Genomic DNA, 18,133 nt, shown 5'->3' with positions numbered 1-18,133 from the left:
CGGAATTTCGTTGTTGTTGTTGTTGTTGTGGTCTTCAGTCCTGAGACTGGTTTGATGCAGCTCTCCATGCTACTCTATCCTGTGCAAGCTTCTTCATCTCCCAGTACCTACTGCAACCTACATCCTTCTGAATCTGCTTAGTGTATTCATCTCTTGGTCTCCCCCTATGATTTTTACCCTCCACGCTGCCCTCCAATACTAAATTGGTGATCCCTTGATGCCTCAGAACATGTCCTACCAACTGATCCCTTCTTCTGGTCAAGTTGTGCCACAAACTTCTCTTCTCCCCAATCCTATTCAATACTTCCTCATTAGTTATGTGATCTACCCATCTAATCTTCAGCATTCTTCTGTAGCACCACATTTCAAAAGCTTCTATTCTCTTCTTGTCCAAACTATTTACCGCCCATGTTTCACTTCCATGCATGGCTACACTCCATACAAATATTTTCAGAAATAACTTCCTGACACTTAAATCTATACTCGATGTTAACAAATTTCTCTTCTTCAGAAACGCTTTCCTTGCCATTGCCAGTCTACATTTTATATCCTCTCTACTTTGTCCATCAGTTATTTTGCTCCCCAAATAGCAAAACTCCTTTACTACTTTAAGTGTCTCATTTCCTAATCTAATACCCTCAGCATCACCCGACTTAACTCGACTACATTCCATTATCCTCGTTTTGCTTTTGTTGATGTTCATCTTATATCCTCCCTTCAAGACACCATCCATTCCGTTCAACTGCTCTTCCAAGTCCTTTGCTGTCTCGGCCAGAATTACAATGTCATCGGCGAACCTCAAAGTTTTTATTTCTTCTCCATGGATTTTAATACCTACTCCAAATTTTTCTTTTGTTTCCTTTACTGCTTGCTCAATATAGAGATTGAATAACATCGGGGAGAGGCTACAACCCTGTCTTACTCCCTTCCCAACAACTGCTTCCCTTTCATGTCCCTCAACTCTTATAACTGCCATCTGGTTTCTGTACAAGTTGTAAATAGCCTTTCGCTCCCTGTATTTTACCCCTGCCACCTTTAGAATTTGAAAGAGAGTATTCCAGTCAACATTGTCAAAAGCTTTCTCTAAGTCCACAAATGCTAGAAACGTAGGTTTGCCTTTCCTTAATCTTTCTTCTAAGATAAGTCGTAAGGTCAGTATTGCCTCACGTGTTCCATCGTAAACCATACTAAAATGTATAATTCGGCTTGAAGTGCAAATTGGCTTTTTCCAGATTCACAATGAAGTAGGTCCCATCTGATATTAAGCTTTTCAGTGTGGTTTTTGGGATGTAAATTTTCTTGTAGTACCAGTACTCTACGATCTCATTTTAGGTTCTTTATTATGGCATAATGCCATATATGGCAGAAGATGATAATGTGCACTTGAAATTCAGCGAACAATTGGAACTAGCCAATACGGTAGAAAGAAACACTTCGTTTCAAATAAAATGATTGCCTCAGCGGAAAGATTAATAAAGCCTGTGATATTATTGGATTTCAGACATTTTGCATATGAGAAAAGGACAGCCATCGAGCTGTAGTTTGTAATGATACTAAGCATGACAACGCGAGAGTAAAAAAACGAAATCTGTTTATAACGTGCGCCTATACCAAGGTACTTTTAAACACTATGACTCGCTGGGCGCAGATATTAAACATCATTGCCGCAGCGCTTGATAGCAAGAAGCTGCGAAACAGAAGAAAGAACAATTTATCTTTTGTTAGGAAAATTCTAGAGTCTATATAGTTAGTTGTACTTCTGGTCGCCAATATGTTAACATGTACTTCATTACCTTTGATGTTTGGTCGCCGACTTGTTAAGACGTGTTGTGTAGCACCGCTACAAGTTGTATTTCATTTAGTGTGAAAAACCACGTTATCACCAAGAGAAAAAAAAAAACGCTTTTGTAAACCTTGTGACGATAAAAAATACTTACGCGCACGCCAGGACATTTAATTTTTACAAAATATCACACATACAAAAGCAGCGATTGTTGGACTGCTCCATGTATGAGAAAAACATAAAAATGTAAGTTTTGTATTCATTGTAAATTTGTTAATGTTCATAGTTTAACGCCTTTGTTCTTTGAGAATATATTGATGCTTCACTGTACAGAAAATCTATGCTTATTCTTTTCTTTAAATTAATCACAAATAATGTTTATGTTTAAATGAACTTTGTTGGAGGTTCGCTCTTTATCGCGGTGTCTCGATTGTATTTGGGAGACCATTAATGTGTTCAATTTCCGATCTGACAACTTTTTTTACAACATTTCACTGTTTTGCATTCATTTCCAATTTTTTATTATTATTCAAATAGGTCCCTTAGGTAATTTCATTGAAGAGTCTGATTGCGTGAAAGCAATCCGGGTTAAGAGGTCATTTCAGAAACTATTTTCACGCAATCAATCTGTACGTCTCCTGAACACAATCGAGAAGCGACGCATCGTCGATCATTCATTAATTTTTCTCTCTTTCCAAGTCGTACCAAAAAACGGCAAAGGAGAACTGCCGTGAGTACGCAATCTAGTGTTAAAGGTTGCATTCTTTATCTTGTCGGCAAACATGGCCATAAATTATCATCATCAATGTTATATTTGGTTAAATGTGAAAAGCAAAAACCTTTTAACGCTAGGAGCCAAATTTCTTTAGCAAACTTTCAAAAATAACTTCACTGTTCTGCAAGGCGATTAATGCTTGACTGCTACTAACTTGGAAATAAAATAAAATTGAAATTAATAATACATTTTTGCCCTCCATAATTATGTGAATGTATTTTAATTCACTTGATAGCTCCCGGTCACAGAAATCCGTTTTGTTTTCATTTGACGTGGGAGCTGTACACGAAGAGAAGCAGCGAAATCACTTAACGTAAACACGGGTCACGTGGAGGTTAATCCCCTCCCCACTACAGCTCAGATAACTCTGTCCAAGCGTGAATCTGGCAGCTAGCGGAGCGCGAGAAAAATTTTTCTCGTTTGCATCTGACTGCTTGCTGCTACTACCGATACACCCCTAACAGCCAAACTTCAAGTAGCGGGAGAAGGTACTGCTTATATGCGAGTCAAATGCGCGTGCGCAACAGACCGCTGGCAATTGGTCAAACGAATCTAATGTGAACAGTTGTGATGTCATGCTCATAGCAAGCAGTTTACTGTTACGAAGAATTAGTCTGCGGCCTACGGCCTTTGACATATTTTTGCTATTTGCAGACGCTTGTGCGTGCGCGATGTTTTGTTGTTGTAAATTGCACATTTCCTTTGCCACTAAAGTTTTATTTTTTTCCCTCTCGTTTATATTTTATTGCTGCAGTATCATTCGCCAGTAGCGGGATACAATAACATTCTTTGCTAGAGAATCAATTCTGCAGTCAAAATTACAAAAATTTAACTGAAAGCTAAAACAATGAAAAATTCCCGGAATTCCGAAAAGTTCCCGGGTTTTTCCCGGTCTTCTACCGGATGAAAAAATTCCCGGGTTTTTCCCGGGTCGTATACACCCTGAAACAGAGAATCTGTCATGATGTTACACTACACAGACTTGACGTAAGGACACTTACATTTACCCATGATTTAGTAAATTGTAAGCACCTCCTTTCACACACCCCTTGAAGGTGATGCAAACGTTATAATGTATTATGTTCTCTTTATATGTATTAGCTGTAGGATTTGATAGTTTATGGGTAGTGAATAGTTTCTTCCAGTCTATCTTTCTTTCTTTCTCCATTATCCTACCACCACCTGCAGCTGGGTATTGTTTGTTTATGGAATGTAAGAGTATGTTGTGTGACAGTAAACTTTCAGGTATGAATTAAAAGACATGAAGAAAATTAAGTATGGCACTACAAGTCTGGTCAACCACTAGCCAGATATGGAATCAAAAGAAAGAAAGAAATAATAAATGAAGGAAAGCCCATGCTTTAAATATTAAGTCTGATATCCCCTGGCACGCCCAAACCTTAATGAAGAATATCAAAATGACCATAAACACCAACAAAAGAAAGCCAATGGAACTTAGTATAATTTTTAGTGTAAATATTTCACATGCATATTCTTGTAAATTTATATGTATTTGTATACGTGTTAAAACTTTGCATATTGTCAACATATTTTGAAATGTGACAACGAAGAATAATCTTTCATAATTAACGATGTAAACATGCTGGGACACAGTGAACTTTGTTAAAATGTAAATATGGCAAAAAATTGTTGCAAACTGTGAACGTTATAAACGACGAATTTTGTTATTTGTGAAACTTATGGTGCATAAACCAAATAACTGTTTGTAAACCGATATAAACTGCAATTTACTTCGACGATAATGAGGATTTTCACACTGCAAATGAACGTTTGTTGGCAAGTGTAAACAACGTGATGGAAACACCTACCTTCGCGAACATCGACGCCGTTGTTCCTGGCCGGCCTTCAGATGCTTTGGAGGAAAAAAAAACTCAGCACCTGTCGTAGGCGATATGGAGGCTAAAAACTACATCGACCATATATGCCCCGGGAACAATAGTCACGAAAGCGCACAAGGACCTGGAGTGTTGTATCGTAACAGAAGACGTGGACATTGCTTCAGATCACGCACACGCTCAATCTTATGGTGTCACCGGACTTAACACGCCATTTATGCTGGAATAACAACTTGTAATGAACACTATATTAAAGTGAATACTGTGCAAGACTCTCATAACGCAGCGATTTTGAAACTGCCGCACGCGAAATTAAATGATGCTATTGCGCATGCGCAAAGACTACGTGCTGCCAGAGATGCACTGGGAAACCAACGCTGGAAGCGCACAACATTAACTGCGCTGGCGAGCAGCTTGCTCAAACAAACTATATGTAAATATATGTATATTAATTTTGTAAAAAGGATCAAAACTGTAACAATTGTATTTAGTATATAGATTTAGAAAGTAAGTATTGACAAAGATTATTCCCTATGAATGCACGTGGCCTTTCCTACGAAAATATGTATATATTGACATTTAGGTATATCTATTATATTGTTTGCTAGCCTGCCACACTAAATGTTTTAGCGTGACAGTCGAGGGGGCGATGTAGCTGGACTTTGAATTTCGCCGCGCTACACTCGTTCCCTCAGACATAAATTATACCGTCGAAGCGGTATGAGCGCTCGACGGCAGAGAAAATACTAAAATTGTAACTCTTTTTCTCCTATCCGTTTCTTTATTGTCTCTTGAGAGCGGAAGCTTAATGCAGACGTGATCTGATGAAGACGAAAATAAACTTATTAATGTGTAGACATATTGCGGAAGCTGTTATGACATTTGGAGGACGGAAGCAACGTAAGATAAATTGCATTTAATATCAAGACGGTTTTGTATACATTAGAAATTCCAGGACGATGAAACTTATTGCAAGATTTCGGAGCAGACTTTTCACGCAGAAATGAAGTAGGAGATTTTTGAAGACCTGGACGCCGCACGAAAGAAGACATGTTAACATGGTAAAGGATGAACTCTTATCTACGCCACTTCCCCCTGTCAGTTACATTTTGTTATTCTCTGTTCTTTTTCAATAATTTTTGTAGTGGAAATAGGTTTAACTTTTGCTCAAAAATGTCACAAGGACCACCCCAACAATAGCTTTTCCGAATCACGAAGTCCGATTTGCATTTCATTCTTTCCCTTTTTCACGGTCATTTACGATTTTAAAACCCCCTTTTTATTCACCATTTCTTCCCAGATTTTCAACCTTTTCTTTTTTATTAACCACTACAGTGTACTGTAGTCGTCCAATTACAATTCCCATGGATCATGGTAAGAATCAGTCAACTTGTTCAAATACAATTTGTAGGATATATGAAATGGAGCTCTCACGTAGGCTCAAGCTTGCAGACTAGGGTTTATTGTCACTACTAGGAAAATGAAGTCGGTATACAAAGGAGACTGTTTTCACTGGGCCAATCCCACCTAGAATATCCAATAGGAAATAGGAGTAATATGGAAAGTTGCATGTATACGATAATGGTCCGTATGAATGGCTCACTGGAGGGTGTCACGAAAAGTTTGAGAGACCTGTGCTCAAACTAGTCCTGTAACTAGGTAAATGACTCTTTACATGACTTTTCTTGTTTGTAAACTGTTTGAAGAGGTAGAGAAAGTGTATGAGGATACTGAAAGGGTAATACAGTATGTAAAGCGATATTAAAAGCTAATAGTCATGAGAGACTGGAATGCAGTTGTAGGGGAAGGAGTAGAAGAAAAGTTACAGGTGAATATGGACTTAGGAAAAGGAATGAGAGAGGAGAAAGACTAATTGAGTTCTGTAAAAAGTTTCAGCTAATAATAGTGAATACTCTGTTAAAGAATCACAAGAGAAGGTGGCATACTTGGAAAAGGTAGTGTGATATGGGAAGATTTCAGTTAGATTATATCACAGTCGGATGGAGATTCCAAAATCAGATACTGGATTGTAAGGTGTACCCAGGAGCAGACACAGACTCAGATCACAATATAGTAGTGATGAAGAGCAGGTTGAAGTTTAAGACATTAGTCAGCAAGAATCAATACACAAAGAAGTGGGATATGGAAGTACTAAGGAATGAAGAGATACCATTGAAGATCTCTAAGGCTATAGATACAGAAATAAGGAATAGCTCAGTATGCAGTACAGTTGAAGAGGAATGGACATTTCTAAAAAGGTCCATCAGAGAAGTTGGGAAGGAAAACATAGGTACAAAGAAGGTAACTGTAAAGAAGTCAACCATGGGTAACAGAAGAAATACTTCAATTGATCAACGAAAAGAGGAGGTGCAAAAATATTCCGGGAAACTCAGGAACAGAGAAATACAGGCCGCTGAGGAATGAAATAAATAGGAAGTGCAGGGAAAATAAGATGAAATGGCTGCAGGAAAAATGTGAGGACATCAAAAAAGAAATGATTGTCAGAAGGACAGACTCATCATACAGGAAGTCCAAACAACCTTCGGTGACATTAAAAGGGTGATAACATTAAGAGTGTAATGGGAATTCCACTGTTAAAAGCAGAGGAGAGAGTGGATAGGGGGAAAGAATACATTTAAAGCCTCTATAAGGGGAAGATTGGTCTGATGTGATAGAAGAAGAAACAGGAGTCAATTTAAAAGAGATAGGGGATCCAGTACTAGAATTAGAATTTAACTGAGCTTTTGAGGACTTAAGATCAAATAAGGCAGTAGGGATAGATAACATTCCATCAGTATTTCTAAGACCATTGCAGGTGTGGCAACAAAATGACTATTCACATTGGTGTGTAGAATGTATGAACAATCAGCTTAACAGGTCATGCATCCAAATTACTGACAAGAATAACACACAGAAGAATCGAAAAGAAAATTGAGGATGCGCTAGATGATGATCAGTTTGGCTTTAGGAAAAGTAAAGTCACGAGAGAGGCTTCTGACATTGCGGTCAATAATGGAAGCAAGACTAAATAAAAATCAAAACATGTTCATAGGATTTGTCGACCTGGAAAAAGCATTCGACGATGTAAAATGGTGCAAGATGTTTGAAATTCTGAGAAGCGTAGGGCTAAGCTATAAGGAAGAGAGTCGTCGTATACAATATGTACAACAGCCAAGAGGGAATAATAAGAGAGGACGACCAAGAATGAAGTGCTCGTATTAAAAAGGGTGTAAGACAAGGATGTAGCCTTTCGCCCCTACAGTTCAATCTGTACTTCGAGTAAGCAATGATGGAAATAAAAGAAAGGTTCAGGAGTGGAATTAAAATTCAAGCTGAAAGGATATCAATGATATGATTCGCTGATGACATTGTTATCCTGAGTGAAAGTGAAGAAGAATTACATGATCTGCTGAACGTAATGAACAGTCTAATGAGTACAGAGTATGGATTGAGAGTAAATCTAAGAAAGATGAAGGTAATGAGAAGTAGCGGAAATGAGAACAGCAGAAACTTAACATCAGGATTGATGGTCATGAAATAGATGAAGTTAAGGAATTCTGCTACCTAGGCAGTAAAATAACCAATGATGGACGGAGCAATGAGGACATCAAAAGCAGAGTAGCAATGGCAAAAAGGGCATTCCTGGCCAAGAGATGTCTATTAATAATAAATATCAGCCTTTGGGGAAGAAATTTCTGAGAATGTACGTCTGGAGTACAGCATTGTGTGGTAGTGAAACATGGACTGTAGGAAAACCGGAACAGAAGAGAATCAAAGCATTTGAGATGTGATGCTACACACAAATGTTGAAAATTAAGTGGACTGATAAGGGAAGGAATGAGGAGGTTCTGCGCTAAATCGATGACTGGGTTCTGCGCAAAGTCGATGACTGATGGGGGAGAACCTGTACTACCATGGTGTATCCAACATCCTCGAAAAAGTGATCCCTGGACGAATAAACCAACAACCACCGACCCATTCCTCACATATCCGGTACTGAGGTACTCATGGCAGCCCATGTTCCTTTCTATTAGTCTTTACACTTACCTTGGTTTGCTAACTGCACCCGTGGTCTTTAAGTTCCAAATGTTGTTAATAGAAGTTAACACAAAATGTATAAACATCCCAAAAATATACTTTCAGTGTTAAATATTGTGGGATGTAAGTTACATACAGTAACATCCAATAATGTATTTCAAATTTCGACACCATAATTATCTTTTATCTACACATAACACTGTTTTGGACAAGAACAGAATCAAATCTGAAATATATCTCTGGCATCTTGGAGCCAGTGCTGTTCTAGGCATACATATGTTGTGATTAAAATTGTTTCATTATGAAAGAAAAGAAAAAAATTCCTATGACTTTTCACTTTCATCACTGTCAGTGGGAGTAATGTTTTCAACATACATCCACTTAGAGTTTTCTAACCTCACAGAAACCTGTACAAGAATATAAGAAACTAAACAAACAATTACTTGGTTCATCATCCAGTTACCTGAGTTTTTTTCATACCATCACTTCATCACAGTTGGACTAATCTCTATCAATTTCTGTATTGGTACACAAGTCCAAACGCAACACAAGTTAATAATCTCAACTAATACAGTAACATTCCAACTGAAAGCTGTGATGTGCTGCTGACAGGAATTTGGTTTCACAGTACCAGTCTTAACATCCACTTTACACTGTGTTTATAGAACTGACAATTTCATTCTTGATGCACTCTAAAGAAAAATCCAAAAATTTCTAACATTTAAGTTAACATATTTTTTTAAAAGAAAGTCAATATAATACATTTGCTGACAAGCAACACCCATAGACAATATATGTAAAAGTGTTTTATGTTTCTTTTCTACCACCACTTATGCTCTTTCTATTAAAAATGAAATCATAAACAATAAAACACCAGACAACTGAAGTGATCAGCAGAAGAATTACTAACCCATAAGAGCGCATGTTCAGTTATTTCATGTTATATACAAAGTAAAAATAAAAAAAAAAAAAAACAAGCTAGTTTAAAAAAAATAAAAAAAAAACAAGTATTCAACTGCAGTAGTACAAAACAATTTACATAGAAGACAGTTCTTACTAGTCACTCATCTGTAATTTAGTTGTTACAAGTTTGAGGCATTTGTATATACAATAGATAACATGTCCACACTAATCCTTCCTAAATTGAGGGTTATCACTATCTTCCATCAACCCCTTCAATGTAAATCCTAAAATTCACATAGAATTTTAAAAAATCAACCATTCAATGTCAAAGCTTTGCTGATAAATAAGCAGTTCCTGAGTAAAGTAAAAACAGTCAACATGTCATATCAGACTTTGAATCCTCCTCCGAACTATTTTATAACTGAACAGTACAAACAGGCAAATGTGACCTGCATAAGAGGAAAACAATTTTAACTTCTTCACAATGATATGTTTACACTCCTCATCACTACAACATTTACAATAACAGCTTACACATCTCGCATTTCATTTCATTCACTTCTTTACATTCCAAGAAATTTTGTGTAATACATTTTCTTACAAACTAATATCAAATACAAGAGTGGGCATGGAAAGTGTTCCCATAAATACAGTGGTGCAAAGAGCACATCGACAAGTAACAGTTACAAGTAACACAGCACTATTTCACACAAGCATTATTGGAGAAGCATAGTCTTTCAGTATAAAGTAGGTAAAAGCCTAACAAAAAATGTAGGAACTTGGTGCAGTTTGAAAGTTAAATTAGATATCCACTGCTGGTTTGTGAATAGTCAGTGTGTTTTCAGGGAAGAGCTCATATCCTATGTGTTATTTATTGACACTGGTGTAAAGGAACAGAGAGTGATGGGAAATAACTGAACAAACATTCTGCAATCATGAAGGCCACACAGTCCAGAGAAAATGTAGTGGAGTAAAAGCTGTCTCAGTGCAAAAATGTGCAGTCAGATCTAGGTATGACTGCAAAGCAGTGTAAAGGTTGGCGACTTGCTTTAAATGTAGAGAAATGTAAAATTGGGCATGCTGCAAAATGAAGAAACATAGTATCGTACGACTCCAGTACTAATGAGACACAATCGGAATTGGGTCAACTTGTACTAATGTGTGGCTGTTACACTTCATAGGGATACAAAACAGGATGACGACATATGCTCAGTTATATGTAAAGCAGGCAGCAGATTTTGGTTCATTGTTAGGGTACTGGGGGAACGAAGTCAATCTAGAAAACACTCACGTGACCCATTGTAGAATGTCGCTCAAGTCTGTGGGACCTGTACCGAACACGATTAATGTGGGACATTTAACGATACAGAAAAGGGCAGCACAAATGGTCACAGATCTGTTTGATTCACAGGAAAGTGTCACAAAGATGCCAAAGAAACTGAACTGGCACCCTCTCGAAGATAGACACGAACTGTCCCGAGAAATCCTACGTACATAGTTTCGACAAAACCAGCTCTGAGCAAAGAATCTAGCAACGCAAGATAACTGTCAACCTATTGCTCCCTCAGGTACCACAAAGAGGAGATCAGTGTACATGGAGGCGTTTAAGCAGTCTTTTTTCCTGAAGATGACCCGATAACTAGTATAATGGGAAGTACCCTCTGCTGTGGTTTGCAGCATACAGATGCACATCTGTCGCTCCATGTGTCGCATTCATGTGGAGGTTAGGAAGTAAGTTACAAATGTGTTAAATGTGGTGAGTTTGGGCCCAATGTTTTGTACTCCTTACAAGTGCTCTGCAAACACTAATGTGAGGATCCACAGCAGAAATCAGTTAGCCCACACACGGGGCTGGCCACCTTGAGGCATTGCGGTGCTCGCTGCAGTGTGTTTACGGTCTTTTTCCCCCTTTCCTTTTATTAACAATAGGGGAGGAACAGCATTTTACTGCAGTCTGCGCAATAAAAATTTTAGTAATTAGTTTGAGATCAGCTCTCTCGAACATTTGTTAATCATTTATTCATCACACAGAATATCTAAAATTAGATTTTAGTGTAAACTCTGCCTCGATCAAATTAGAAAAGGAATAAGACAAGGATGTTCATTACCCCCTTATTTTTTATTTAATCTTTTCATTGACATCCAAAGGAAAAACACCTGGTGTTAAATCCCTATACACTGCATCAGATTTGCAGCTATTGCATTTTAATAGCTGATGGCAAGAAACATACGCACAGTATACATGGAAGTAATATTCACCCTGCACAATGTCAGATGTGAAGTGGCTGCTAACACACAGACACAAAAGGTCTGGGACATGTTGGCTTATTTCCTCTACAAACATTGGCCACCATCAACTTGTCCAAAGTCCAGGAAGTGTTTTTTACAGTCTGCTGCTCCACTTCTGTCACAGTTAACAAAATCCAGGGCCGACCTACAGAAGCAGAAAATCCCAGTCATTCAGAATGTACCAAAACTGCAGAAGAATTGCCACCCAGTCACAATTAGGGGCGGTGCACATCACAGTAGTGAAATACTGGCCACAACTCATATAAATATTGTACTCAGTGTACATATTTGATTATGTCCAGTTATATTCTGTGTAGCACTTTATATCATTCTGTCTTAATTTCTTAGTTTATAAACTGTCAATCGATTAATTTATTCACGTACATTTAATATTCTTTTTATTCGATATCTGTTTTGAACAGTACTTGCGACATGAATAAAGGAAAGGACCAATACCTTCGTAGTGTTAAAGAGAATCTTAGTGTTATAGGATATTGTATTGGACAAGAAACCTTTGCTACAGGTAACAATAACAAAAATTCAAGCATAAATTAAAATCAATACTAATACAAGTATAGATGAGTATAGACAAAGGTTATTGTGTGGTGTAATTCGATTACTGGGAAAGTAATGCCTCCATGTACCACCGTACTAAGTGCCAATTTCTTTAGGGCTCTGGACGGGAGGAGCCTGTCCTGCTGTGACAACCACACGCCCCAGATGTTACACACTTAAATTCTTTCTCCTAGGACTGCATCAAGTATAGCATTTACACTGTTTTAATTTAGACACTCAGGGCAGAGATGTGCAACTATCGGCACCACTGTGCGTGGAAGAATATGCACCAGACAACCAAATAAGAGTTTTGTCACACCCTGTGTGTTTCAAAGGCTTCCTCAGTTCCATTTCTTGGTACATTCTCCAGTGGCAAAAATTTGATATACAGGGTGTCCACATGAAATTTCACTGATTTCCAACTACTATTTAAAAATAAATAAATAAAACTATGAGGCAGAGATACTTGCACAACTTGCAGCATCATTAAAAGCAACTCAAAATGTCTTATATACCTTATATACCTTTCTCTGAAAAATTCTTTTAATTTTGTTTCAGGTGCTGAATAATTACCAGAAATGACTGCACCTCAAGATCGTGGTGTGGCATGCAGAAATGAATTGCACATTGCATTCAAAGAAAGTTTTGTCACGGATTTCAAAGGGAGCTGCCAGACGTGAAGATAACTGATGCTCGATATGTTTAGTTTGTACCACTGAGAGTAAAAAGAAACTCAGGTTCCAGCAGAAAAGGCACATCTGGTGAAATGTTAGAAAGGGACCTTCCAAAGAAACCCATCAAAGTCAGTGCACCGAGCCTCATGAGAGCTAAACACCCCTCACTCAGTAGTCTGTGAGGGGCTGCATAAAAAACTCTACCTGCACACTTACGGACTTCAAATTGTGCAAGCATCGAAGCAAAATGGCTATTCACATTTGCTGTTTAGATGTTGCACCAGTTCAAACAACATCCCAAATATATGGGAAGCAGATTTTCTCCGACGAAGCAAATTTCCGTAAATCGTTACAACATTCACATCTCAGCTTCCAAAAGCCCCCCCACAGTTTCTGAGAATGTGTCATAGACAGGAGAAGATGAATCTGAGCCATGCACTCATGAAAGACAGTACAGTTGGACCATTTTTCTGCAGCAAGGAAATAGTAATGAGAACTGTTTATCTGAGTGTACTTCAGAAATTTGCTGTCCCTCAGCTTCTTCCATTCCAGCCAAATGTGATCCTCCAGCAGGATGGTGCACCAATGCACTGCAGTTTACACATTCACAATTTCCTGGATCAAACATCCGAGTGGGGAAAGATAGGATGTGGTGAAGAAACGTCGCAAGTTTGTTCCAAGTGAACGTTTGTTTTAGGATAGCTAGCTGCGTGTAACTTCAGGGGCTGACATCTGCCGGCCTAACTGGGAGACCCACGCGCTTCTGTCACTACCTGCCATGGGAAAGCTATTCAATGTCTCTTACTGGACGCGTACATTCGCTGCCTATAAAAAGCTAAATAAATGATATTAAATATTATTCAATCATTTTCAACATTTTGGCATTCAGGAGAAGATTGTATCCAAATTTCAGCTTTATAGCTATCATAGTTTCAGAGATAAAATAAAATGCTAAAAAGTCAAAAACTACCACTTAGGAAACTAAATTCAGTCAGGAAATTAAATAGTTTATCCTTTGGTATTATCTAAAAACATAAACAGAACTCACAGGGTGCAAAATTAGTTAATTGAGATTTTCATATTAAAACTTTAATTATTTTTCGTTTTTGTAATATAAAAATGAGACAAAATTATTATTGGTGTCTAAGATTATTGTGGGAGTATATGTGAGTGAATGAGAGTGTGTACATGGGACATTCATCAAATTTGAATGTTGCATTATATACCATCTTAAGTAACCTGCAAAAGTTAGTCAAGCCTGTCGTGGGAAAATGTTCATAGGGTATTTACCCACGCTGCCGATGACATATGTCTAGGTGTGATTGCTATTGTAACAGGGCAGCCAGAAAGTCTGTATCTAAAGGATATTTCCAGATTTATTGCATTTTCATTTATTAAGCATTACTTTAATATTTGTATATCAGGATGACGTAGATGCATCTGTACGTAAGGATTGGTGCAGTCCAATTTTGGTGTGAGTATGATCATGAGTGAGCATTCTGATTGGCAGTGAGTACTGGTAGCCAATCAGAATTACGATGGTTCCCACTCATTATCTGATAGTTATACTGGGAGTGAGGCTGCAAGAAGGGAGTCTCTCACTAGCTTTGAGTGCAGACGGTCATGTTACTAGTGTGAGTCAAAATAATGTGTAAAATGAAGGAATACTGAGTTCCTCGCGTTTCATACATGTCGTGACTAACGCTGATGTAGTTACGGAGAGTTTTGTGAAGTTTGGAAGTTACAGTATTCAACCACTGAGCATTTTTGGCAATTTCTCTTTTGAAATCCACCAGAAGGACCAAATGTAATAACTAATGTTAGTGGTGGAATTTAATAACTGTGGAAATGTTGTTTAACGTGAGTCGGATTTGGACAGTTTTCTGGCTACTGTGCGGGTGAAATGAGTGTATGAATTGTGAACTTGGCCAAAATAACCAATAGTTTAAATGTGAACTGAATAGTACCATTTCTTTGGTTACAAGAACAAATAAACATTTTTGTGTGGAAATTTCAGGCATTATTTTCCAGAAGCCAATCCATTATCTTACCGCCCAATAAATTTTTTATTTACAGCTTTTACACAGAACTTTATTTCATTACTACAGTTGCAAGTCCTCAGAAATTGTAGATATTAGATGTTGCTTTTACATCATCTTTTAAGTATCTACATTGCCGAGTGAACAGACATCAAGCAGACACTGTTCTGAGGTTGGTGAATTTCTAACTTGCAGCCTGCACAGTACATGGAATTTCAAACCCCGCCATGCCGCAATTGGTGCATCGGTTGGGAAAGACTATAGTAAAGTTCGGGTGGGTAGGAACTTCATAAAAAAGCAGCAGTGTTTAAATGGACTCATAAAGTATTCACATGCGAGTGATAAAGGAACCATTGTGAGACAATAGACAAGTGTGCTAATGAATGGTAGTTGGAGCATAGCAGCAAGGAACTTGTGTGCGAAGTTACCAGTGAAGGTACAAGGCAGCGAGAACAACTGACAGTCTGCAGAAGCAGACTACGTGCCGACAACTGAAGATCGACAGGCGCCACGTTACAGCAGCAAACTGGTAGACGGAGCAGTTGGCAGCTGTGTAGGGAGTGCTGGCCCATAAACTGGATCGGTTGAAGCAAGTCCTGGAGAACGGACCCGCGGTATCACCTCGCCATGCAGTCATCCAGACGAGGCAAAAGATAAGTAGTGTTCTACTTAGAGGTTTGTGTGTGTGTGCCAAGAAACTTTGCAGAATGGCTGAAAATAATCAGGCGATAATAAAGGAGAGACTAGGGGTACATCTGGGGAATGTACAAGATGAGAATCATTCCATGATTGGTAATTTCAGTTTTGATGTGTCACAAGCAAATGTTAGTGATAGTTTGCCAGATTCACTGTATGTTAATTGTGGGACTGATAGTGAACAAAATGTGTCGGAACCCAGTGTCCCATATCTACCCGTTATGGTTAAAGAAATGAAACAGGAACCAGGGTCAGTGGCTTGTGAACCAAAAGAGAGAGTTTCAGTAAATATTCTCAAACATATGAAGGAGATGGGTTAAGATATAAAATTGTCATTAAGTTCTGATACGGACACCAAAATTAATAAAATGGGTAATGACCTTGATACTAAAATGAATAAATTAGGTATGTAAATAAAGGAGTTACACACTGAAGTAGATGGGTTAATGCAGGAGGTTAACCAAGGGTTCAATAATTTGTCAACTGAGATGGAATCCACAATGGAAGATAAAATTTCGAATTTGAGGGTACTTGGAAAAATGATATGACTTTGTTCAGCAATAATGTTAAAAGTGACATTAATCAGGTCAGACAGGAATGTAATACTGCTATTGTGACAGTGAAAAGTGAAGTAACTACACAGATTGTACAAGTTGCTGAGGACAACCAACAGTCAAAGCAACAGTTACATTTAGAATTAGACAAAGTTAATGAACAGGTTCATAATGTAGAAAAGCAATGTGAAGAAAGACACACAGTATTAGCAAGTAAAATCAAAGAAGACAAAGATTTGTGTGCAAAGGTTGGTATGCAAGTGGCTAGTAAAATTACTAACATAGAAACTAATATCCAGCAATTTAGTACCAGTGTGAATGAACAATTGTGTGAGCATGAGGGTAGACTAACGTGAGTAGAGAAAAATGTTAACAACCACAGTGGCTGTGTAGTGACTAAGGGGGTAGTAGACTCATCTGAAATTGCTTATGTAACACATCACCAATTCTTGAAATTTGATCCAAATAAGAATGTTCACTCTAAAGAGTTTTGGAGTGATTTTGAAGATGTGTTACCTAAAGTGTGGAATGACAAGCAAAAGACTGGATTCATCACATCTGAATCTAATGGGAAGAAGCTAGAATCTGTGGGAATTTTGCTTCTGATAAATACGATAAGTTAGTAGAGTTCAAACAGACATTTTTTGAAGAATATTGTGGAAAGAGGAAGCAACTGGAAGTGTTGAATAAATTTTGGTCGGGGCAACTGGAAGTGTTGAATAAATTTTGGTCGGGGGAAAAATATGATTCCAAGAGTGATAAGATTAAAAGATTCGTACAAAAGTGGGTAACTACCTTATCGTATTTAAATCCAAAAGTAGAGACAGAACAGATAATCATGGGTATTGAAAAAAAATTGCCCTTGAGCTGGCGAAATAAGATCATTTCGGCACCTAGGGATGACACTGACCAGTTTATTCATTACATTGTGTGAGTAGAAAACTTAAAAGAAGAGGAAAATAACAGAAGAGAGTATAGGCCTTCCGTTAGATCAAATGACAACACAGCCGAAGTCAATGTAAACAGAATAGGCAGTCAAAGAGGTAACAGTTATAGAGGCAGATATCGGGGGGGCAGAGGGGCCTATGTTGGAAATAGGTTCAACGACCGAGTACAATACTTTGATTGCTGTCAGCTGCAGTCTGCTAATGTAATGGGTAGGTGCGGCCCGACAGGTGACAGAAACATCAGAGGCAATGACATCACACAGGAGGAAAACTGTTCAGCAGTCTGCAATGGCGCTAGCATTTGCAGACTGAAATGACATAAGTTAAACCCACTAGTGACGCCCTTTATTAAGAAGGCACGTACCAAACAGCGTGGGAGTAGCATAATAGAAAATAGAAGGGTAGAGGAGAATGACACCGTAAAACAATTTGGTTATTCAGTAAATGCAGTAGTCTTTTGTGAAATGGAAAGCTCAAATAAAGATCGCAGGAACCATATTAAGAAGGAACTAAATACAGAAAGTGAAGACTCAGATCAGGAGGTGGGGGTGAATCAGCACTGCAAAACAGATGAGAGGCCTACTAGAGATGGTGGAAGTAGCATTATTATCGGGGAAATAGTCGGGGAGGTACCCAAGGAAAAGTATAATAGTGTAAAGGAGGTGGTATATAGGTTGAATGAACTAATTTCCAATAGTGAGGAAGAGGGGTCAGAAGAAGAGGAAGGAGTAAATGATTTTGAAAATTCTTACACCACCTTGGAGAGGGTTGCAGAATTAGAGGTTATTAAAGAGGGTCAGAAGCTAGAGAAATATTTTGATTTATCAAGAGTGGACAGGATAGTTAAAGTTGCCACTACTAATGAAGTGAAAGAGGACCCAGTTAAGGTAAGTGTACTTTCCACAGAAGGGGTAGGTTTTGATAGGCGTGAAGTAGTGTGGGATTTACTAGACGAACCCGAGTCTGTAGTCAGAAAAGAATATATTTGTCAACCTATAATTGAGGTGACAGTGTTTGGAGAAAA

This window comes from Schistocerca serialis, chromosome 6 (genome assembly GCF_023864345.2).
Source record: "Schistocerca serialis cubense isolate TAMUIC-IGC-003099 chromosome 6, iqSchSeri2.2, whole genome shotgun sequence".
In the NCBI taxonomy this organism is placed as follows: domain Eukaryota; kingdom Metazoa; phylum Arthropoda; class Insecta; order Orthoptera; family Acrididae; genus Schistocerca; species Schistocerca serialis.
Note: the sequence above shows the minus strand (reverse complement) of the source record.